General features: G+C 39.8%; 2 long non-coding RNA genes across 2 annotated transcripts in view; both read left to right on the top strand.

Moving 5' to 3' along the window:
• The first annotated feature begins 2,375 nt into the window (after positions 1-2,375).
• LOC118478460 lies at positions 2,376-4,292 on the top strand. Its single transcript, XR_004859060.1, has 2 exons — positions 2,376-2,525; positions 3,693-4,292. It is a non-coding gene; the product is annotated as an uncharacterized LOC118478460 (long non-coding RNA).
• A 15,239-nt stretch (positions 4,293-19,531) lies between these two features.
• LOC118478461 overlaps positions 19,532-24,766 on the top strand; it is a 23,460-nt gene continuing 18,225 nt past the window's right edge. The window contains exon 1 of the long non-coding RNA XR_004859061.1: positions 19,532-19,559. This is a non-coding gene — a long non-coding RNA (uncharacterized LOC118478461). The remainder of the gene's footprint in view (positions 19,560-24,766) is intronic.

Here is a 24,766-nt window from a genome sequence, read left to right as displayed (position 1 = left end):
CTCTCTCTCTCTCTCTCTCTCTCTCTCTCTCCCTCCCTCCCTGTCTCTCTCCCTCTTGTGTCAATTCATAACCTCCTTCACTCTCCACTGCTGTTTGCAAATTTTAAGTATTCATCCTTTACTAACTTTGCCTTCATTTTTTATCTACATCATCTTGACCTTCACATCTCAAACCCTATACATGTACTATATTTTTTTAATTTTAATTGGTCGCTTCTAAGGACAAGCCGGCTAACCCAGATTTCGTGGTTCCCAGAAATTTTGACCTACACCAAGAGTATGCATTGCCCTATCTATAGGAGAAGTTTGATTCCATTGGTGTGTATTTGTTTGGTTATAGAGAAAACTCTTCTTGTCTTTTAAAGAAACCGAGCAAGGGGCAAAAACTTTACATTCGATTATCTCAAAACAGTATTTTCGAGATGGCCCCCTTATGCTTAAAAGCACAAAGTCGTTTTAATCAAACTCCTTACCCCACCCTATACCCCAGAGAGGCAGCAAATCTTAATACTTTTAAGCGATTGCTCAAGACTCTTTTCTCCTTTATTTAAGTTTTAGCTGTAGTGTGGTAGTATGTGTTAATATGTGGTGTTTTCATTTGTCCGTACGACGTGTGTATTCTAATTATAATAATTATTATTATTAATATTATTATCATTCATATTATTATTATTATTGTTATTTTTATTATTATTATTATTATTATTTTTAAATTTTTTTAAAAATTATACTTTATTATCATTATTATTATTATTATTATTATTATTATTATTATTATTATTATTATTAATTATTTTTTTATTATCATTATTATTATTATTATTATTGTTTTTAATTATTGTTTTATATTATTATTATTATTATTATTATTATTATTATTATTATTAGTATTAGTATTAGTATTAGTATTAGTATTATTATTGATGTTGTTGTTATTAGTTTTGTGTTGTTGAGAAAGTTTATCTTTATGCGGTTGAACTGGTGTTCTTGTTACTGAGAAATATTTTTTTCATGTGTGAATGAAGCATTACGCTCAGTGATCATGTTGTCGACGTAAAACGCTCAGAGCTTATACTCGTATGGGATAGGGTGCTTCTTTACTTACTTTACTTTTCCGATCCAGCGGCCATTTGGGTTCTAGCCCTTCGGTCTGTCGATATGGCAAAGAATTGACAGGTTTTAATCAGCTGTGCTATGTCGCTGTATAGGGTATTTCCGATGTCTGGGAAGGCAGGTAGGTAGGTGCTACGCCCACACAAAGTGCTGGGCAGTTAAAGAGGTGGTGTGGTACTGTTTCATCCTGGCAGTCGCACAACGGGCAGTCGGGTGGGGTATCCTTGCGGATCCTATTAAGGTAGGAATTTAGTGGTATGTGTTGTGTACGCAGGCGAAATATTGTGACTTGTTCTCTTCTACTCAGGGAATTTATTGCATTTTTAGAGTTGGGGGCTGTCATGTGTGCAAAGACAATTCTTCCAGTTTTGCCCATTGCCCATCTATTCAGCCACTGTTCCCTGGTGTTGCATTTGATGATGTTCTTGATGTCTGTTGTGATACTGGGTTGTGTAGTTGTGTTTGTGATGCTCCCTTCTTGGCAAGGGTGTCTGCTCTGTCGTTTCCTGTTATGTTGCTGTGGCCAGGTATCCACTGTAGTGTCAGGTCGACGGCATAGGTCTGTATGAAGGTGTTGATTGTTTGAGCCACAGATAGGCAGGCTGGACTTTCGAAATTCATGTTTTCCAGAGCTTGGAGTACTGACTTTCTTTCTGTGAAGATAATAGTGTTCTTGATTTTGTTTGGATATATTATGAAAATGTTGGTCAGGTGGAGGATTGCTGCTTCAAATGTGATGGCCTCAGCCTCGTAATTTGTACAAGAAGTACCACATGCGTCAAATAGCTCTTCACATGTTTTGTCAGGATGTTCAATTCTTACCCCAAAGCCTGCGTTTATAGTTCCCTTGAAGGCTGACCCGTCTGTATAAATATGAATTGAATCACTAGGGTAGGAGTCAATTGTCTTCAGAGCTGTTGTCTTCAGTTCTACTGGGTCACATTCCTTTTTCACTGTCTCTTTTATGAGGGAGGTTTTGATGTTGGCGTTCTTGATGTTAGTGTTTGGGGGGAGTTCTGGTCTTAAATGTTTCAGCATTTCTCTGTTACATGGAAGATGGTGTTTTTCTGCTAGTTCAGTGGCTGTGTCAAGTAGGGGATAGGGTGCTATATGAATGCATTATATTTATTATAATTATTATCATTATTTTGTAATCATTACTACTACTACTACTACTACTACTACTACTACTACTACTACTACTACTACTACACCAGAGCACCCGCCAACCACCCACGTTTCATTATTTTGACGAGCGCCTTATTTTCCCCACGCTATCTCACAATTGGTTTTTCTCTTTCCAGAAATGCCCCACCCATCAGCTGATGTCCCGGAAGATGATCAAGGCGAGCACGTCTACAACAACACTGATGGCCAACACGAGTATTTCTCCAACTCTTCTTTGTTAGGAGGTACGTACAATATTGTGAGGTGTGCTGACAAGAAGAGTTACTTCTCCGATTTTAGCCGTATGGAAATCAACACATCAACTTTATAAGTGGAGTTTGTACAATTTGTAAGTATGGAAAAATAAAAGACATCGTAGTCTTGAACGAAATTGCATCAATTAGGCATTTGTAAATCTTAAATTTATAAATCTGACCGCAGTGTCGATTTTCGGCCGATATCTCCATTCTTGAACAGCGAGAAGTAACTCATTTTGTCAGCACACCTTACATATTATCATGGACTGTCACAGCTAAAGATTTAACGGGCTCCATGATTCCATACTCGTCAGTGGGTGGTTGGCGGGTGCTCTGGTGTCGTTTGCTCATTCTTTCCTATAAAAAAAATCTATCATCTCTATCTCCCCCTCCTTCTTTTTTTTGTGTTTGTTACTCTCGTGTAACACCTCCAATCTTCGGCACTTATATGACCGTATTATTGTGTTGCAAGTGCCGTAAAACACATATTAAAACTAAACCATCCTCATCTATAAAACGTTTTAATTTATTAGATAGTTGTTTGGTGCAGTTTTTTTCTCTAAGCTGAAACACTTCAGTAGCATCATGGACTGTCACAGCTAAAGACTTTACGGGTTCCATCCTCATTTTTAGCCCTATCCGTACGCCCTGGGGTCATTTTGTACCCCTGGGGTTGTATTCTTTACATTTTAGAATACTTCTTGTACGAAGATCTCGTTGAAACTTTCAGTATTTCTCAAAAAATCATTTTGACAGACTGCTATGCAAAGCGTACGGATCGGATTAACGAGTAAATTTCCTCTTTGGAAAGCGGTGTCACAGAGTTCCCCACGTCGTACGGATACGATAGTAAAACACGACGTACGAATAGGGTTAAGCGGTGGCTCAGAGTTCCCCACGTCGTGTGGATACCTTTGAAATTATGGAGTGTACAACCACGAACGCGAAATGGAGAATCAATCTATACATCTATTATATATTTGGCAACTTGGAAACATATGTGCCACTTTTTTTCTCAAGATTTATTGTTCCATTCCAGTAGAGTGTAAATATAGTAGGCCAATGGCTTTCAGTTGAAGGTAATGCACCGATCGTTCCTTTCATCGAAAGGGGACCAGCTAGTATAATAATATGTTCTGTTACTGTTCTCCCCAGATGACAAGGCGAGCCGCCCGTCTGCCCCCGATGCAAGTCTCTTGGACAACCAGGTCTATTACAACACCAGCCCGATGACTGGCAGCTTGACGGAGGCGACTCTTTGATAGGGGCGTGTCTTGTGGGGATGGGCGTGTCTTATTGAGCAGGACAGAGGCTTGTCTTGTCATGAGAGTGGTGTGTCTTGTTTTATAGGAAATGGGCGTGTGTCTTTTTAAACGAGACATGGGCTAGTCTTGTTAAATAGAACAGTGGGGTCTCTTGTTATATAGGACATGGTCGTGTCTTATTGAGCAGGACAGAGGCTTGTCTTGTCATGACAGTGGCGTTTCTTGTTTTATAGGACATGGGCGTGTCTAGTTAAATAGGACAGGGGTGTGTCTTATTAAATAGGACAGTGGAGTGTGTCTTGTTAAATAAGGGATTGGCGTTTCCTGTTAAATAAGACAGGAGTGTGTCTTATTAAACTGGAAAGGGGTGTGCCTTGTTAAATGAGACATTGGCTTGTCTTGTTAAATAAGGCAGGGGGTGTGTCTTGTCATATAGTGCAGGGGGTGTCCTGTTAAATAGGACAGGGGGTGTGTTTTGTCAAATAGGAAAGGGAATGAGTTTTGGTAAATAGGACAGGGGGTGTGTTTTGTCAAATAGGAAAGGGAATGAGTTTTGGTAAATAGGACAGGGGCGTGTGTCTTTTTGAATAGGACAGGGAATGTGTCTTATATATAGGACATGGGCGTGTCTTGTTAATAGGACAGGAGGGGTGGGGTGTCTTGTTAAATAGGACATGGGTGTGTCTTGTTAAATGGGACAGTGGGTGTGTCTTGTTAAATAGGACAGTGGGTGTGTCTTGTTAAATAGGAGAGGGAATGAGTTTTGGTAAATAGGACAGGGGGCGTGTCTTGGACAGGGGTGTGTCTTTTTAGATTGGACACGGGGTTCGAAGAAGAACGTCAGTTTCTTTGATTTCTTTATTTTTAAAAGCGCCTGATTTCACCACGAAGCCTTACAAAATATTTTTTTAAGACAGAGGTATGACTACATCCCCAGTGCAGGCTGTTGGGCCTATGTTTGATACTTGTGATACTGTTATTGCTGGTTTTGTTGAGGGTGGGTCCACACTGTTGTTCACTCTAGTTCAATTCTGTTCCTTCCAGGACTCTCTTTTTATATTTCAAGATGTTTCTTGAGCATTCTATCTATCTTAATCTCATCGTTGCTCATCTCTGTTACGCTTGATGCATTTTTTGCCTCTCGGAAGCTCACATAACGTCGGAAAGTTGTCCTAATGTACATAGCCTAGAGAGAAATTTTTCAGAAGAAACCCCCCCAAAATGTTTTATTCTTTTAACAATTGATCCTAATTTCTGTATCTTTTGCCTTCTTCAACGTTTAGAATTGAATTATTATTGTATTTTGGGGTCACAAAAAGACATATTATTGTATTATTAGTGTCACAAATTGACATTTTATTGTATTATTCATGTCACAAAATGACATATTATTGCATTATCAGGGTCACAAAATGCCATATTTGAGGCGCGCTAACAAAATGAGTTACTTCTCGCAATCCATTAATGGAGACTTCAGCCAAAAATCAACACTAGGGTCATATTTGTAGACTCTAAACCAATGCCATTCTTTTCACGTCTAACATGTCTTTTAGCATTTCATACTGATAAATTGTGAAACTTCAACCTATAAATTTGATGTTTCTATTTCCATCGGTTGAAAATCTGAGAAGTAACTCATTTTGTCAGCACACTTCACTTATTATTGTATTGTTGGTGTCTCAAAATGACATATTATTGTTATTGTATTATTGGAGTCATAAAATGACATATGTTACTGACGTCACAAAATGACATGTCAGTATATCATTGGCGTCACAAAATGAAATTAGTATTATTATTATTATTATTGTATTATTGGTGTCACAAAATGACATATTATTGTATTATTGGAGTCACAAATTGACATAATAATATTACTGTATTATTGACATCACAAAAAGACATTCTTGTACTATTGGTGTCACAAACTGACATATTATTGTGTTATTGTTGTCAGAAAATTACATATTATTATTGTATTGTTGGTGTCACAAAATGACATATAATTGTTTTTGTATTATTGGTGTCATAAAATGACATATGCTACTGACGTCACAAAATGACATGTCAGTATGTCATTTACGTCACAAAATGAAATTATTATTATTATTGTATTATTGTATTATTGACGTCACAAAGAGATATATTATTGTGTTATTGGTGTCAGAAAATGACATATTATTGTGTTATTGGTGTCAGAAAATGACATATGCTGTTGATGTCACAAAATGACGACATCTATTAACCCTATCCGTACGCCGTGGGGTCATGTTGTACCCCCGGGGGTGTATTCTTCACTTTTTAGAATAGTTCTAAAATGAAGATCTCTTTCAAACTTTCAGTATATCTGAAAAAATCATTTTGACAGACTGTTATGCAAACGTACGGATCGGATTAACGAATAAATTTTCTCTTTGGAAAGTGGTGGCACGGAGTTCCCCACGTCGTATGGATACGATAGTAAAACACGACATACGGATAGGGTTAAGTGGTGGCACGGAGCTCCCCACGTCGTATGGATACGATAGTAAACCACGACGTACGGATAGGGTTAAGTGGTGGCACGGAGCTCCCCACGTCGTATGGATACGATAGTAAAACACGACGTACGGATACATCATAAACATTTATTTTCGTGTGGATACTTTGTGTCCTCCTCTCCGGAAACCTTCAAAAGGTTTCTGACGTGACAAGTGTCAAGTTCAAGACCTCTTCTCTAGATGTCAAAATTTTTGGGTGGAAAAAAGGTAAAATTGTATAGATTTAACGCCCATATAAACACTATTAGGACATTTAAGAGACGGTTTTTAGGGGGAGGGGGGAGGGGGGAGAGGCAGGGCTGGGGTTGCGAAGAAAAAGTTGAGAATTTGATTTGTTTTAAATCTTTCAACTGGGAGGTTCCAGTTTCTGTTATTTACTCCTTCATTTAGAAGGTTACGAATTTCGATTGTTTTTTTGTTTTTTTGTTCTTTATCTAGAGTGAAACGAATTCCGTTATTTAACCCTCCATATAAAGGGTTACAAACTCCGTTATTTAATCCTCCATATAAAGGGTTACAAACTAAGTTATTCCATCCTTCATATAGAGGGTTACAAACTCCCGTTACTCCATCCTTCATATAAAGGGTTACAAAGTCCGTTATTTCATCCTTCATATAGAGGGTTACAAACTCCGTTATTTAATCCATCATACAGAGAGTTACAAACTCCGTTATTTAATCCATCATATAGAGGGTTACAAACTCAGTTATTTAATCCTTCATATAGAGGGTTACAAACTCCGTTTTCTAGTCTTTCACCCAGAGAGACATAAGCCAACACATAGCAAGCTCTCTTGGGTCAGACATTTGAAAATTCCACAATGATATTGTGAATTCAATGTCAAAATAGAACCACTGTTGTTCTAAAGAGAATGAATTGATGTGCTTCTCTTATTGTCTTCACTTTCTAATTGCTGGATGTTGAATGATAATGTTAATTATATTGATAATGCTAATGATAGTGACAATGATAATGATAATGACAATGATAATAATAATCATTAATATAATATTTTTTCATGTATATAGTGTATATCCACACCCATTTTGCATACGCATAATATTATGGCCTACCTCACAGCTCACCAATGACACTTTTTAGTTGTAAAACTTGTTACAAGAAATTAATTTTTATTGTGAACATATTTTGGAACTTAAGGTTCTGAAAGCATGCGTTCAATCTAAGCATAATGTCGCGATTAGAAGAAAAAAAAGACGGACTTTCCTTTTAAAGCAATATTATGTCCTGTGCTGCAAACCTTTTAAAATCTGTAGAAACCACCCACTTGGATTTTTAAAAGTATTTATTTAAGGAATTTTCTAGAATACAGTTAAAAGGTGTTATCAAAACAATATTTATCTGTTAAGACACATTGGTACACGTTACTGGGCAGAAGCAGGTGAGTCTGTTAGATAGTTCTGGAATCATAATTTGACAATAATAAGTTGGGCCTCGAATTTTTTACCACACTATAATAACCCGTCTTTATTCAAGACTGTTTATATTGTTCATGTACACACTTTATCTCTCCCCGGGGCAGTGCCACTGACTGTAGTGTCTTTAGGCCATTCCCAAAGGGGGGACATTTCTCGTTCAAGCACAGTAGAATTGTAAATGGACTGACTCATGTCACGCTCATAACTGTGTCTGATCTACAACAGGGAACTGCTGCTTTTTCTTTCCTTATCCTTACTATTGTCATTTTCCTCTCCTTCTTTTGTATGTTTGTCACACTCTTGTGACCCACTGTTTCCGGGGTGTCTTGATAGTCGAAGCAGACCTTGTGCTGTTGAAGCTAGAGAGGTGAGCAGTCTAAGTCTGATTTCCTGTAAAGACTTCTCTGTTGACACCCACCCCTTGGCGCTCATATGACCTTATGCAGTTACGAGCGCCGTAAAAACACTCTATTATTTAAAAAAAAACCACACACACACTTTATCTTTGAATGATGTATAGAATATTTGTAAAGTGAAATACATGAGACAGGACGTGGTGGAATCAGGCGCTCGTCACTTTTGGGCATATTGGGTTATTGGTATCATCTTAAAGCCTGTTCATTTGCCTTGCTTTTGGTGAAAAAAAAGTCCATCTATGTTGAATAGAAGTCGAAATATTGGCGACTGAAGGAGGTGAGGGCCATCTGGTTTCAGAGATAAAATTCGCGAGAACATGGCCGCCAAAGTTTGGTAACTTCCATAGCCAGAGAGGCTTTGGAAACTGAAAATTTACGGGTTTTTTTGTGCCTTTAGTCATCAATGGGGTTTTTAAAAAGTAAAATCCACACAACAATGTGATAAATGGACAAAAAAGGGGTCGAAACCAAAAACCAAAAATTTAATAAAAATTGCCAAACTGGCGGGAAAATGTCGGTTTCTCAAATTTGGTTATTTTGACGAGCGCCTGGTTTCACCATGATGCCTCATACATTATACATATTATCATGATCTGAGCCCATGTGATCAGAAACAAGTGTATATTTTTCTACAACAAGCACTGATGTCTTCCCCTGTAAGAAAATGTTCCGCGTTGCAATAATTGCACTCTGTTGTTGTCTTTTGACAAACCTGTTGACATGAAAAATGAGTGGGTGGTTGGCGGGCGCCCTGTGTGCTCTGCCCAGCCCCCCCCCCCCCCCCCCCCCCGTTTTTTTTTCTTTCTCTGCCTACCACTTTTTATTTTCAAACATAATACTATGTCGTCATTGTCTCTCTTCCTTCTGTTCTTTGTAAGTATCTCTATGGTAACTCTTCTCATCTACAGCCTTTACAACTCAGAGGCCTCGTTGATAATGAGAAATTGGTCGCTTTTAAGGACTAGCGGGCTAACCCAGAAATCTTGACTTGCACCAAAAGTGGGCATTGCCCTACCTATAGGAGAAGTTTGGTTTCATTGGTGTATATATTTGTTTGGCCATAGAGAAAACTCTTCTTGTTTTTTAAAGAAGCTGAACAAGGTCCAAAAAACTTTATCTTCAATTTTCTCAAAAAGCATTATCGGGGTAGCCCCCTTGTGCTTAAAAGCGACCAATTAACTGTACAGAATTCATCAAGCTGAAGGTTCCGCGACGACCTGGTCCGTCATAAAAGTTCTCCTTCACTAAATGACCGTGGGTGGTTTGTTCTTTTTTTACTACCAAACATCCATCGTCCTGATCTCCCCTCCTTCTTTTCTATATTTGTTACACTTTTGAATATAGCTCCGAACTTCTGCACTTATAATAATAGGACCTTACTCAGCTGTGGGCGCTGTAAAACTCTTACTTTAAAAAAGGAAACAAAATGACCGTTATTTTGTCGATGTGTTGTATTTCCTCATACAACACAAACACACTGTGGAAAGATTTGCTCTGAAAACACGATTTAAGAAAAACCTCTTTGGGATTTGAACCCAGGTCATATGCACTGCAGTTGATGTCCTGCGCTCTTGGTCCTGCTGAAAATGGACTTTGACTTCGGGAGTAGCGTCTTTTGGGACAGCTCATAGAATGATCTTACTTTACTTTACTTTATCCGTCCTCTTGTACCTCTAGGGCGTCGAGTAGAGAAAGAGTTCCCTGTCTCTAGCAAGTTTGATGCCCTGGCTGGGTGGGATATTGTATGTTCTGTCACCATCGTTTTAAGCAAGAACAATTTTGAAATTATGCAAACTGAGCCCAAAAATGTGAAATTATGCGATTCTGTTAATTTTAACAAGGAATGAGGAAGGAAAATAATCAGAAATTATGAAAAAAAATGATCAAATTTTGCTAAATTATTCGGGATGCATAAAACCACGAGGACAGTATGTTCTGAGGTTATCCATTATCATAGTGTTTAAAAGGGGTTTCCTCTTATCATAATATTTATGTCATTCCTTTAGCTCAATATATCGTTGGTGTCGCAAGAAATCTACTTATCTCTGTTTGGGTATTTTTCACACCAGGGACACAAAACCAGTTGTTTTTTTTTGGGGGGGTGGGGGTTGGTGTGTTGTTATCAGGAATCATGAAAAGCAAGATAATTGTAAGCCTTGACCATACCATTAAACTGAGTTTTGGTGATGTTAAATGGTGCATCTTTGATAGTTGGTCGCTTTTAAGGACAAGCAGGCTAACCCAGATTTTGGGGGTTTCAAGAAATCTTGACCTACACCAAAAGTGGGCATTTCCCTACCTATAGGAGAAGTTTAATTTCATTGGTGTGTATTTGTTTGGTTTGAGGAAAATTCTCTCGTCTTTTAAAGAAACTGAACAAGGGGCAAAAACTTTACTGTCGGTTTTCTCAAAACAGTATTCTTTGTGATAGCCACATTGTGCTTAAAAGCGACCAGTTCTTTGGGAGGGTGCAAAAATCGAAACTTCTCGAAATTTGAACGTACGTGAATTGCTTCCAGAAATCTTGACCTACACCAAAAGTGGGCATTGCCCTACCAATAGGAGAAGTTTGGTTTCATTGGCGTGTATATTTGTTTAATTAGACGAAACATTGTCTTTTAAAGAAACTGAACTAAGGGATAAAAACTTAAACGTCGATTTTATACAAACAGTATTTTTCGGGATAGCCCCCTTGTGCTTAAAAGCGACGAGCAAAAATAGAAAATTCTCAAAATTTGAAAGTAAGTGGATAACTTGCGACAATGACGCAGTGTACACTTGCCTTGTCTAATTTGTTGTAAATAACAAATACTTCTGTTGTGTTTACAAAATATAGCAATACACAGTCATTCAATTTTATTTTATACTTCTTATCTCTCGGCTGGATTGAGTGTTGGGCTGTACTCGGCCAATGTTATTACAGCATTCTGTGCATTTCCTTGTTTTCAGGGGGGGGGGGTTGTTTTGTTCTGTTTGATTGTTTCTTTTAGGTTTGTTTGTTTGTTGTTGTTTGTTGTTGGGTTTTTTTGTTGTTGGGTTGTTTGTTGTTGTTGTTGTTTGTTTTTTTTGGGGGGGGGGTTGGGGGGAGGGTTGGGGTGGACTTTGTTTTGTGTTTTGTTTTTTTGTTGTTGTTTTGTTTTGTTTTTGGGGTGGGGGTGTCTTTGTTTATTTTTTGTTGTTGTTGTTGTTGTTGTTGTTGTTGTTGTTGTTGTTGGGTTTTTTATGTGTGTGTGGGGGGGGGGTGCAATATCTTACTGTAAAAACCTGATCTCTCCAGACAAAAGAAATATTACTTTTTCTAAAATGTCTCTGATATGTTTTCTCCTGGTGCTGTCATTCACTATGAATAATAAAGCTTTGTATAGCACTAGTATAGCCTTTGCCTGTTTATGTGAGACATTATATTATCCTTTTTTTGACATAACAAGACGTGGTTGTTTTGTGGGTGATTAGATTTAAACGAAACTAACGAAAAACTGAAATTAAACTACAGTGACTTCAGGCTACTCAATAAAACTGTGCACCCTTTAAATGATTTAAATTTTGTCAAATTCGAAAGTTAGTGTTTCGGATTCACTTCCAAACTGACGAACTTTCACAAATATAATATACTAGCTGGGCCCCCTTTTAATGAAAGGAATGATCGATGCATTAACATCAAATGAAAGTCATTGGCCTACAATGTACACTTTACTGTAACGGAGCAATAAACCTTGAGAGGTGCAAACATTAGAAGCTCTTTATCTATACTCTCAAAACAAAATGCTCCTCTCGAAATATCACTTCCGGCACTTCCGCTACGGAGCAAAGTTAGATCTACGCAGATTTTTTTCGTTTCTCAGTGGAATAATCACAAAGGCCAAAGTAGAACCGAAACCTTTTGTCAAATATATTTGTCAAAATTCAGGAAAAGAATAAATAAAAAATCGGTGACCTATCTATTTTTGTGCAGGTACTTGTCAACATTCAACTTTGTAGCTGCCGTAGATTTTTGGGAAAAGTGACAAATGGGATCCAAGTTGCCAAATTTATAATAGACAAGCTGGGCCCCTTTTCGATAAAAGGAATGATCGGTGCATTAACATCAACTGAAAGTCATTGGCCTATTATATTTACACTCTACTGGAAAGGAGCAATGAATCTTGAGAGAAAAGTGACACATGTGTTTCCAAGTTGCCAAATATAATAGACAATGGAGGGGGACTCTCGTTTCCTAGAAGTTAAGGTGTTGGCCTCTCATTCAAAAGGTCCCGGGTTCGAATCTGGGTAGCGACCAAAAAATTTCTTCTCTAAATTTGTCTCCTTTCACCTCATTTCCTGCTCTCTAGCAATGTTCTGTCGTCTGCTTTCGTCTCCTCTTTCTGCTCCCACCCCCTCACCTCCTTTGCCCCTTCCTCTGGGCTCCTGATTCTTTCTGCAGCCTTTCTACTGCTACTCTTTCGTTTCTTCTTACTGCTGTCTTTCAGCCACACCCTTGATCTTCTGGTAGGAAAGATCTACACATAGCCTTCTCGGACAAGGGCGAAAAATCTCGGAGGGCCCGTGAAATAAATGTTCGAATTAATGTTCGAACTCTCCGCCTCGGTGAAAAAAAGTGTTTGTGTGTGTGTGTGTGTGTGTGTATGTGTGTGTGTGTGTGTGTGTGTGTGTGTGTGTGTGTGTGTGTGTGTGTGTGTGTGTGTGTGTGCGTGTTATACTATTGTCAAGTTTCAAGCACAGTCGACACCGCTTGTGCTGAACTTGTTTGTGTTAATCTTCGGTCAAGTTGAATTTTTTCTCGGGTCCCCACAACTCTTCTTCTTCTTTAGAGATCCTCTCACAGTTAAGTTAAATAGACAAGGGATGAACTTACATCTTTTTTTCGCTCTCCCGACGACACCAATTTTATCAGCAGTCGACTGTAGAATGAAACCTGGTAGATTTACATTTGAAGGGTTTCATTGCCAAACGAATCATAATTATTCTGATTCTGGGCATTTCTGTGAAAACCCCGCCCGCTCCATAACATGTACATTTAATACAACTATCACAATGGTGGTGAGAAGATCATAACAATTAATTGTCATGTTCTCAAAATGCAGTCTGTTTCTTTCTTCCTTTTTTTTTGGGGGGGGGGGGGAATAAGTGTTTTACAGCGCTCGCAGCTGCATAAGGGCACATGAGTGTGCGGGACACATTAAGTATTTTCCGTTGGTAGGACAGTTTGAATTTTGCCTGGGTGGCGGCCGAGGCCTATTCTATTCTTATCGATTTTGGACACGGAACCTCCAAGATTTGTTCGCCCTTGTCCGAGAGAGCTAGGTTTCTTTACACGCGTGTACCATTACTTAGGTCTTTACACGCGTGCACCAGTACTTAGGTCTTTACACGCGTGTACCAGTACTTAGGTCTTTACACGCGTGTACCAGTACTTAGGTCTTTACACGCGTATACCAGTACTTATGGGGCGTTCACAAATAATGACGTCAGCTCAGAGGGGGGATTTGTGGGAGGAGGGGTCAGTGAAAAGTTTGCAAAAGTTGACATGTGGAAGCAGCGGGGGGTCCTTACAAGGTTGGCGTCAACCGTGATGCTCTAAATTGTTGGTGAAAAAAAGAAAAGAAAAGAAAGGAAGAAAAAGATATTGCAGACCAAATTTTCTTTGCATCACATGTGAAAGGAATTAAATTCTAGGATGTTTTTCTTGCTGTGGTTTAAAAATACATTTATTTCCTTTTATTTAAACAAAATCTAATTACAGATTGTTTATAAAGATTCTTCTTTTAACTCAACTAAGAATTTTGAATGTTTACTTAATATTTTTCAAATAGTTCATTTTCATATTGCCTATTAGTGTATGCCATGCAAAATTAAAGATTTATTTTTTAGTCTGATTTATTTAATATTTGTTTTTTGCAAGCTGATATGATACATTAATCATTTTGCTTTGTTTATTTTCCTAGCTGTAATATCAAATCTATTTGTTTTAATTATATTAATTGGTTAAATTTTTAATAAATAATTTGACAGTTCAGGTATTGTTTTGCTGATTTCTTTAATCAACTACAGTTTTTATTATTCTTATTTTATTTAAAGATCAAAGGTGAAAATATAAAATGCATCCTGTACAGGTTCTATCTAAATGTACATGTACATTCTGGTAGACGTCAACTGGGTGTGTGTGTGGGGGGGGGGGGTGTTCAGAAAGATGACAGAAGATGACATGGGGGGAGGGGAGGGGGGGGGTCAGTGCCTGTGTCATCTGGTGGTTTCCTTCATCATCCAGTCTATTGCCCAGAAAAAGCGATAGTAAACATCCCTGTCTCACACCGGTTTTGATGTCAAAGCTGTCAGTGAGCTGGCCATCATGTATAACCCTGCAACTTGTCCCTTCGGGCATGCTCCTGATGAAGTTCACCAACTTCTGTGGGATTCCGTGATGTCTCAGTATCTTCCACAGTGTTGCTCGGTCTATACTGTCAAAGGCCTTCTCATAGTCAAGAAAGTCGACGATCAACTGGGAGTTCCACTCCAGTGACTGTTCCACAATGATCCTCCGTTTTGAGCCGAGGATGACATTTTTTTTTCTTCCAAAAACCAGCCTGTTCATCCCGTAGCCTTGGATCCGTTGCAGACTTGATACTCTCCAGAATGATTCTGTTGAAGACCGTACTGGTATTGAGAGAAGAGTGATTTCTAGTTAGTTGCTGTAGTGGCTGAGATCCCCCTTTTTGGAAGTTTCAAAAGATACCCCTCTTTCTAATCCTTTGGGAACTAGCTCTCATTCCAGATCCTGGTAAACAACAGGAGGAGGTCTGCCGTCACATTGGCATCTACTTTTGGGGCCTGAGGTAGAATCTGATCAGGACCGGCCGCTTTACCCTTGTTCAGCTTCTTAATGGCATCCATAATCATTTGTTTCGATAGAGCATCACAGCAGATTGGTAACTCATTTCTCGACTGCAGGATGTTTGACGGGTTACTTGGTGGTGGTCTGTTCAGGAGACTGTTGAAATGCCCAACCTCTTTTCCAAAAATGGTTTTTCCCTCTCGGTCCTTCACTGTAACTTCTAGTTTCCCATATGTTCAAGAAAGAGTCTTTGTAGTCTTTTAAAGGATTCGCATTTTCCTTCCTGCTGCAGCCTCCTCTGCCCTCTCTGCCAGCCTGTTCATGAATTCCTCCTTGTCTTTTCTGAGTGATCTCTTTACATCTTTAGCTGTTGTCCTGTACTGCTCCAATGCGTCCGCTTTTGATCCCCTTGTTCTACTGGCATTTGTCGCTGCTTTCAATTGTCTTCTAGTGCTAATCCAATCCAATGGGCGTTGGCTAATCCATTCATTGTGCTCCAATTTCTTCTCACTGAGTATTTCTTGACATGTTGAAGTAAAGACTTCTTTGACCTTGGTCCAGTGCATCTCCACCTCCATGTCTTCCTCACCAAGATCCGCCAAGTGTTGAAATCTGTTCCTCAACTGCAATTTCTTGTGTCCATCTGAAAATCTTACTTGAAACTTTGTTCTTTTGGCTCCTGTTCTGGTTCCGTGCTTTTTAAGACGAAGCTTGAGTTTTACTAACAGCAGATGATGATTCAAATCCAACATCTGCCCCTCTCTGTACGGTGACATCTTCGAGTGAACGCATGAACCTGCATGAGATACAAACATGATCGATCTGGTTCTCCGTCACTCAATACGGTGATACCCAAGTAGCCTTGTGGATCCTTTTGTAGGAAAAAAACATCTTCCAATGACAAAACAGTTAAAAGCACATATATTTGCAAATCTTAAACAGCTTCCATGCATTTGTCCCAAGCCATGTTGTCCCATGATTCTCTCATAACCTACATTGTTTTGACCAATCTTGGCTTTGGCATCTCCCATTATGATGTTGACCTCCTTTCTTGATAGTTTGTCGATGATCCCCTGGAGCCGGCTGTAAATAGCATCCTTGCCTTCATCCGAAGCTTCGTTTGTTGGGGCGTAGATTTGAATTATGTTCATGTTAATTATCTTATTCTTTGTAGTGAATGGAGCCATGATGATCCCCTGTGGTTCCCATCTTCTAGTTGACTTCTGTACATACTTACTCAAAATAATTCCAACTCCCTCCTCATGGTGCTTGTCTTCCCACTCAAAATACAATATTAATTCCCCCGAACTGAGCTGCTTCTGTCCAGACTGTATTCAGTGGGTTTCGCTGACTCCTAGTATGTGCAGCCTGTATCTCTTCATCTCTTGTGTCACTTGAGAATTCTTTCCTGCTTCATACAAGGTGTGAACATTCCACGACGCAATCCGGAGAGATTTGTTCGACAGAGAAGGTCGGATTTGTCCGCTGTCCTTCATTGTTCCTGCTGATACAGAAGCTCCTCTGTCTCCCAAGATGGAAAAATAATAAGGTGTGTTCGTTCGTGTTTCTATAACTTTCCGTTTTTTTACTAGGTTGGGTAGTTGGCCCTCCGCAAACTGGATCTTTTCGTGCGACCAAACCTACGCACTTTAGTCGCCTCTTACGAAACGCACTATTACGGCATTTGTATTCTTTGCTCCCCCAAGGTAAAACTATGCCCCCCCCCCCCACCTGCAGGGGCGAGTGCTCATCATGGGCGCTTTAAAAGAAAGAAAAAACACCAGCCTCGCTGTAGAATCTAGACGAGTGCGAGTGCAACCTTTTCTTCCTTACTCTTCACTCCGTTGCACATCAGGCGCGGTTCGTCCATAGAGCAGGGTAATGTTCTGTAGCGTAAAGCACTCACAAACAGAACATTAGAGAAGCCAGCAACAAGCACTAGCCAAATCTTTTATCAATACAAGGTCCTCGCTGACGCCTGAACGGCCATTCCTGTGTCTATAGCGCCTTAAAACATCTAGCATGCCATTTACTATGTCCATGTACTTTAACTAAACATAGTTAAATATTCAGCAGCGGTAATCTGACCTATAAATCTAAATCGCTCCTCGGGTAAACCCAAACGATGACGACACTCGTACCGACCGAGTTTGGGGGTACATTAATATAGACGGAGAGTCAAAAAGTAATGCAAGTTGTTCGGTATTTTGCGCAATTTTGCATAACATTATATGAAATTCAGCTCACAAGTACTTACGCCTGTACTTTTAAACTCAAACTGTTAAAATTTAAGTTCCTTAGATTTTTGCCTGAATGACGTCACATCAAAATGGATGCCCCTTTGGAGGTCTGTCAGAGGAAAAGAGCTGTGATTGAATTTCTTGTTTTAGAAGGAGAACCCACCAGTAACATCCAAAAAAGACTTCAAAATGTTTACAAGGACCAAGCTCTAGATTTTGGCACAGTATATATATATATATATAGGTAGGCTACACGTTTGAGCAAAGAACCGGAAGAAGAGGAAGAGATGTCCATAGGCTTGTCCGAAAAGCATCGTCCCGAAGAATCAGCAACAAAAATCATTTTTTTACCAAGAAGAGCAACTGTCGATTCCGAAGCCTTCATTGAAACACTGTGACGACTGAAAGCGAGAATTCGACCAAATTTGAAGTTGGAAAGAGGTTGTTTTTTTTTCACTTTAACAATTCCCACCTGCATACGAGTACCAGAACAAGGGAGACAATCACCGTGCATGGATGAAAAACACTGCTACACCCAGCCTATTCTCCTGATTTGGCACCTTTAGATTTCCACATTTTTGGTCCTGGAAAAGAAAAATTGAGAGGCCAACACTACGGAAATGATGGAGAAATCAAGATTGCTGTACCCCTACGAGCAACCTGCCCAGTTTTACAAAGCTGGTCTATGTGGACTTAATAAGAGGTGGACAGTGGCTATTGAACAAAATGGAGACTATGTTGAGAAATTCAGATCTGATCCTCAGATACTCCCCTTCAATTGGAGGTATGATAGTTGCCACTGCGTGCTTTTTTTCTTTTAGTTATAAACGAACTTGCATTACTTTTTGACTCCCCCTCACACATGTATTAATAACTGGCGCACAGTAGGCAGTCTAAAATTAAACGCAATCTCAGACACCATTATCTGCCCATAATATGCCACGGAGCAACCCAGCATAATGCTCAAGTGCATTGCGATTGGTTCATTGTCTTGCCACTATTTATTAATTTATTGAGATCCTTGGTCTTGCCCCGACCCTGAGACTGTGAACTTGAGCGAGGTGAACGTGGCATAGTTAGGTCACCATCAGAAATCTTTTGAGTTGTGCATTTGGATGGTTTGTTTGTGGTAGAGTGGTGAAAGCGTTATTATTTAAGTGTTCAGATACTATGCTGGATGAAAGATATTTTCAGCTTGCAATATATTATAGATGAAGTTCTAGAAGTCAAAGCGACCAATAAAAAGAATGAGGGTTAAAGCATTAGGTCCTCAACCACCCGCACCATCTGGCTCTTTTCGTGCGACCAGACCTATGCACCTTTAGTTGCCTCTTACGAAACGCAGTATTACGGCAGGTGTATTCTTTGCTCTCCAATTGTAAAACTATGCCCCCCCCCCCAACCACCTGCTTCAACCTGAGTGTAGCTTAATAAAAACGCCCTCTTTTTAGCCCCACGAGCCGCCCCTGTTCCACATGAAGCCAAATGGTGCGCTCCAGATTGAACCGGAACTAGGTTAGAACGCACAGTCTTTGATATTGTGATAAATCTGCCCGCGCCGGTCATAATCAGTTATAAGACGCAATGTGCTATTTGGAGTTACGATGTTCGAAAGGCTGAAAAGTGACTTTCCATGAATTTTTTTTTTTTTTTTTTTTGGGGGGGGGGTATCTATTGAAAGTCTAACGTCTTCTGCTTTATTTAAGGTCAAAATAAACAACTCTGATCGACTATAAACATTTTTATTTGATTTATTTTGTGTGTGTGTGTATGTGTGTGTGTGTGTTTGTGTGTGTGTGTGGGGGGGGGGGGGGGGGTTGTTGTGAGCTGAAACATTTTCGAGCATTTGACCTGCTGGTGTGCAGCTGTGAGGTTATTTATAGAACCATTACCTCATGTCACATTGCCTCGACGTCCTTTATTCATCCCTATTTTTATATTTAGGCCACCTCTAAAAGCATGAATGGTCTGAAATATAAACAACTGAGCGTCCCAATGATTAGGAACGGCTGAGGGCTCTGATTTGTTAAAAGTGGTAAGAACGGTAACTCCTAACCCACTTCAAGCTTGTATATGTAAACAGCTGATTGAGTAAGCGTGCCCTGTTCGCTCAGTTATTGGCAGTTGATCTTTCAGTTTTACACTTCGATTAACTTGAAAAGTTCGTTCTTATTGTGTTTTAGTGGGGGGGTTAAAAAATTGATGTTCCTTTAAATTACCCAAGGTGGACTCCTTACCAAGAGGCCACCGCCACCGAGGCGGTCTATGTGCATGTGTGTGTGTGTGTGTGTGTGTGTGTGTGTTATATGTGAGTGTGTGTATGTGTGTGTGTGTGTGTGTGTGTGTATGTGTCTGTGTGTTTGCCTAAGTGTGTATTTGTGTGTATATGTGTGTGGATGTGTGTGTGAGTGTATGTGTGTGTGAGCCCGTGTATTTGTAGTGCTAATGCAAACTCGTAGGAAGCATAAACATGGCACATGAGCCGACTCGCAGACTTCCGAGCGCGATTTCGGTGAAATTGAGGTAATTCAGATCGCCTTTTCTTTCCTCTTTCGCTATAACACACCAAATGCTGTACACCTTGAAAAAGTTACGCTTTTTTCGTTACAATAGCGTAATTTGTCAGTTTTTACCAGTATTTGGAGCGAAAGAAACCCCTAGAAAAGCGAAGCCCCTCGGGGTAGTAATGCGAGGTCTGCCGGTTCAAAAATTGACATCCATGCATTCGAATGCTTTGAAGGAAGAATGATGATTAAATACGGTCTTTTCATTGGCAAACAACTTCTTTAGAGTTTTGAACCGGGCTTCCCGTGGTATATTTTTGCGTGTGAATAGAAAGCCTTTTAAAAGGCGTACATGTTTTCAAGGATCATTTTTAACATGAATTATGTAAAATACCGACTCATAAAAGATTTCAAAAGAAAGAACAGTTCTTTTTCTATTAGAATAAATGAAACGGCTTGGAATTATTTTGCATCAATCCTTCCAGGAAACTCCGAGGAGCAGTCAGTATACTACAGTAAGAGTGGTGACGGCAGGGACAATGCTCAATGAAGTTTTTTTTAAATCGAAATAACGACAGCTCATCGTGTTTGAGGCAGTAGAATACAGATTTGTATAATGATCAGTCTTGAAAAAATAAGAGGCTCCTTTTCTATGTTATAGTGATCGTACTCTATTAATGTGGAGATGTTTGGTACGCTCTGTACTTTTTTTTATTATTTGTCAAACATGTGGTTGCAACCAATTAGCGAATATAGCTATATTCGATTTGTATATTAAATTAGAACAGCTGACATTTTTTTAGAAATTGACTGAGAGGTAAAACTATGGTACCCAAATTCACCGGAGACAAAGGCCTTTCATACGAAGCAGATAAATTTGACATGCAACTACTTTGTAAATTTAGTTTCTGGTACCTAGTAGGTCCTACAGTGCTAACCCGGTGTTGCATTTGACATGAAGCCCATTCTCGTTAAAATTTTGTTTTGTCTATAAACTTTTTTTCTTGGAATGAATAGTTTTTTAAAACTTCTGTTTGTTGTCTTGTAGTGGCATAGCCAAGATAACTGCCACGTTTCAAGTCTATATCTCAATTCTAAGACCCCCGTTGCTGTGGGAATGTTTTGCTCAACCTCGGGAGCCCGTTTTCTCCATTTCGTGTTTCCCCACCTTGCGTACTTTAAAATTCCATATTTTCGTCAAATGTTGTCTTATTTACTTCATTGTTTTCCAAATTGTAGTGAAAGGGTGATAATTTTTTTTAAAATATGTTAACTAAATTTTGAAATTTCTTTAATGTGGCAGATTTTGACCGGGAGGGTCACAAATATAAATATAAATCTACGAGAAGTCGGCAGCTCCGCCCTTGGGTGACCTCTTTGGGTGGAGACAGAAAAGCGACCACACCAGTGTGTGTACAATTGATATAAAACGAGGGGGGAAACCGAGGGAGTTATCCCTTCGCGCGGGCGGTATCGGGTGTGTGCACTTAGTGGATGGTGTGAAACTTGCGGAGTGGGGTGTGACTTTTGTGCAAGTGAAACTTTCAAAGAGGTGTGCAACTTTTGTGCTCGTTAACTTGTTTCAAAACTTTCGGAGTGGCGGGAACACGTGTGGGAAAGATGGTAAAGTAAAGTGTGTGTCTGATAGGCTTAGAATTAAGTCTGTGTCTTATAGGCTTAAAGTTAAGTCTGTGGCTGATTCGCTCTAAGTTAAGTGCGTGTCTGATAGGCTTAACGTTAAGCAAACGTCTGATTGGCTTTAAAGCAGTGTTCACACATACAGGAGTAATGAAGCCGAGCAGATCGGGGCTACTCTGGATACATTTCGCCGAGTAATCAGCCTCTCTCTCAGAGTGATATTTCACGTTCGCCGTGTGAAATTATTGCACGGGAAGCTTGCCAAAATTTGCAAACATGCTTAAGATTCTCGCAGAGCGAAAAATGAGTACTTTTACTTTTTCATCGTCAGTTGCCGTTAAGTGTCAAAGGGAGATGCAGTCTTCTATGGTAGGCCAACTCTGCATTTCTTTCAGTTGTGATACTATATTTTCTCAGGGTTTCCTTGACTCTCTCGATCCACCTTTTGTGTGGCCTTCCTCTTCCTTTTTAGCCTGAGCGCTTGGTGTTGTAGGCTCTCGAGGCTGGCTGGTCAGGTGACATACATAACAATTAGCCAAACTATTTTATCCTCTGTCTTTCCTTGTGATGCAGGCAGGACTCAGTGCCGATAGCTGGTCTTACTTTTTCAAGCCTGTCTCGTCTTGTAATGTTAAAGGGATTTGCGGAGACTCTCTTCATTTCGCAGGCGGTGATTTTTGCCTTCATGGGTTTTACTTAATGTCCACGTCTGGCACTGGTAGTATTATGTTGGTGTGAAAATGAGTCGTCGAGTCAATATCTTGCCAGGGGAAAACTCGGGGAGTGTCTGAAATAGCTGGGCATGCAAAGTTGCATACGTTGTCGAGTGACAGTGACACGCCGACGAGATCTGAATGGTAGGCGAGTTAACTTTCATACTCAGCGGGTTAAATTATTGCTCCGTGTGTAAAAATCTTGCACGGGAATCTGACTCAAGCACGGCGTGCAATAGCTGATCAACTGTCCAAATGCATTTTCGACCAGCCTTCTTGCTCTGGAAATTCTGTAGTTGTAGATCCTCTGTTCTCTTGCCATGTTTCTCTCGGGTGTGGGCTTCATCAACCAGGTCCTCAGTGGAAAGCCTCATCTGCTACAATGAAGTATGACACATCTGTGTGATGATCAGGCAAAGGATGGGCAGAAGGCACTCCTATTATATTATTCTCCAAGGATTCTTTCAAATTACTTTCTCCAAAAAACCCACCATCAGATCCTGCTCTTGTGGCACCAGCGTTGGCATAGATGAATTTGTAATTGGCATCCACAAGTGCCAAGAGGACTATGAAGTAGAACCCTTTGTAGTTGAAGTAAAGGGATCTAGAGTTAGAAGGACATCTGATTGCCGCATGTTTCCCATCCAAAGCTCCCATGCAATGTGGTAGATTCCACTTGGTTTCAACTTCTTCTGCAAGGCCATCCACTAACCACTGGTTGTAGGCTTGTAGGTCGAGCAAGGACTTCATCACAGTATGCAGCAATGGTAGCTTGACAGACTTCGCGGATGAAATTAAAGCCATTCGGTAGAGATCTTGAACTATTTTCTGTTGCCAGGTATCAAAGAGTGACAACGTCCCGAAAATGTTTGCCTTGTGGATGGTGGGGCCAATTTTCTCCAGGATTCCTTGGAAAAACTCTGGAGAAACTCTGACGAAGTTCCTGAAGGGTGTCACATCTTCAACTTGCAGTTCAGCCATCAGCTTTTCAAACTTTCCATAGTGGGGTCTTCTTATGAGCCATGGTCTAACCCAACAGGTCCTCCTCCTCCTTCTCTTCCTCCTCTTCTCCTCTTCTTGCATCAGCACAACAGCAAGAGCACCATAATATTAAGTATACATGAAGTACGCATCCATCGTCTGTATCATGTGAGACATGTTGAAGGAATGAGCACAGACGTTTAGCCCACCTCTTCATATTACTATTATAACCTTGCACGCTGACTAACTCGGCGACGGATCGGCTGGCTGGTCAGCATGGTCGGCGAGTTTGTCGGCGTGTGAAGTTTTAATCGGCCGCTACGTTGTTGTTTTTTTTGCTCTGCAAGCGGCCAGGATTCAAACTAATTACTCTGCAAGACGCTCGGTGAGACGCCCAGCGAGATGGTCGCCGTCCTAAATTATTGCTCGGCAAGCGTCTCGCCGAGTGCTCACCGACACAATAATGTCAGCAGTCATGGCCAGATGCTCGTCACGATTAAACCCGACTTTCGCATTATCTTATCGGGAATTGCTCGTCGACTCTTCTCCTGTATGTGTGAACACCGCATAATGGGCTTATAGTTGAGTCTGTGCTTGATTGGCTTATAAGTAAGTGTGTGTCTGCTAGGCTTAAATTTAAGTCTGTGTCTGATAGATCTGGGATTAAAATGGGTCTGTGTCTGAAAGACTTTTAGTTAAATCTGTGTCTGATTGTCTCATTAGTCTTTGAGAGTACGATAGGCGTAGTATAAGAAAACTGTGTTTCCGGTAGGTTTAAAATAAAGTAATTAATTGTGTTGATAATATGCTTCTGTGAACTCCAACAAACAGTGAAAGGAAATCTTTTGCGAAGAGACAAAGAAACAGTCAGTAGTACTTTTTCCTTTCAGAGGCACATCATTATGTTTCAGTACTTATTTAGATAGTAATACGCTGGTTGGCGGGTGCTCTCATGTGGTTTTCTCCTTTTTGGAAAAAATCTTTGTCTCAATCTTAGTTTCGCTTTTTGTCATCTTCTTAGAGCTTTGAACGTCTTTCCGTTCCTTTTTCTCGGAGGGTGAGGCGTTCAATTTTTGTTTGGTTTTGATTAGTTTTATTTTACTTATTTTATATTTGTTTTTGTATCTGCTTTTGTAATAGTACCTTTCTGTGTTTTTGTTTTAAAAATGTTTAACGTAGAGATAACCAAAGCTCTGTATGACCTTACCGTGGTCAATTTCTATAAGTTACTATAACTGTCCTTTCTTGATGCTTAATGTAATACATCTCTATGAATGTTCAAAGGTAAACAATCAATAACCTTATTGAATGTTAATTATGTTAATTATGTGGGTACATTTCCCTTACGATTATTCAGAGGTCAAGCTTTCTCTTCCTGCCTCGCGAGTTCAGTGAGTGACACGTCTGTGTCCATGTCCAGTTGTCAAGTCTGTATTATCTGAATTCATCCATGCCAATAAACATGTTTAGTACACTTAGCAAGCCCACTCGTTTTAGAATAGCTTCTTTCCTAGGTCTACGAATCTTTCAAACTTCCATCTACCGCTTTCAAATTCGTGAGGATCCGAAATACGTTGTGTATATTATTTTATTATGTATTTGAATGAGCTCATTTCGTAACGATGTGTAAGCGTGCGCGTGTGATAAGCAAGTAGATGTGTGTGTG

The sequence above is a fragment of the Aplysia californica genome, unplaced genomic scaffold (genome assembly GCF_000002075.1).
Source record: "Aplysia californica isolate F4 #8 unplaced genomic scaffold, AplCal3.0 scaffold00578, whole genome shotgun sequence".
NCBI lineage: Eukaryota > Metazoa > Mollusca > Gastropoda > Aplysiida > Aplysiidae > Aplysia > Aplysia californica.
Note: the sequence above shows the minus strand (reverse complement) of the source record. Positions and strands in the feature narration are given on the sequence as shown.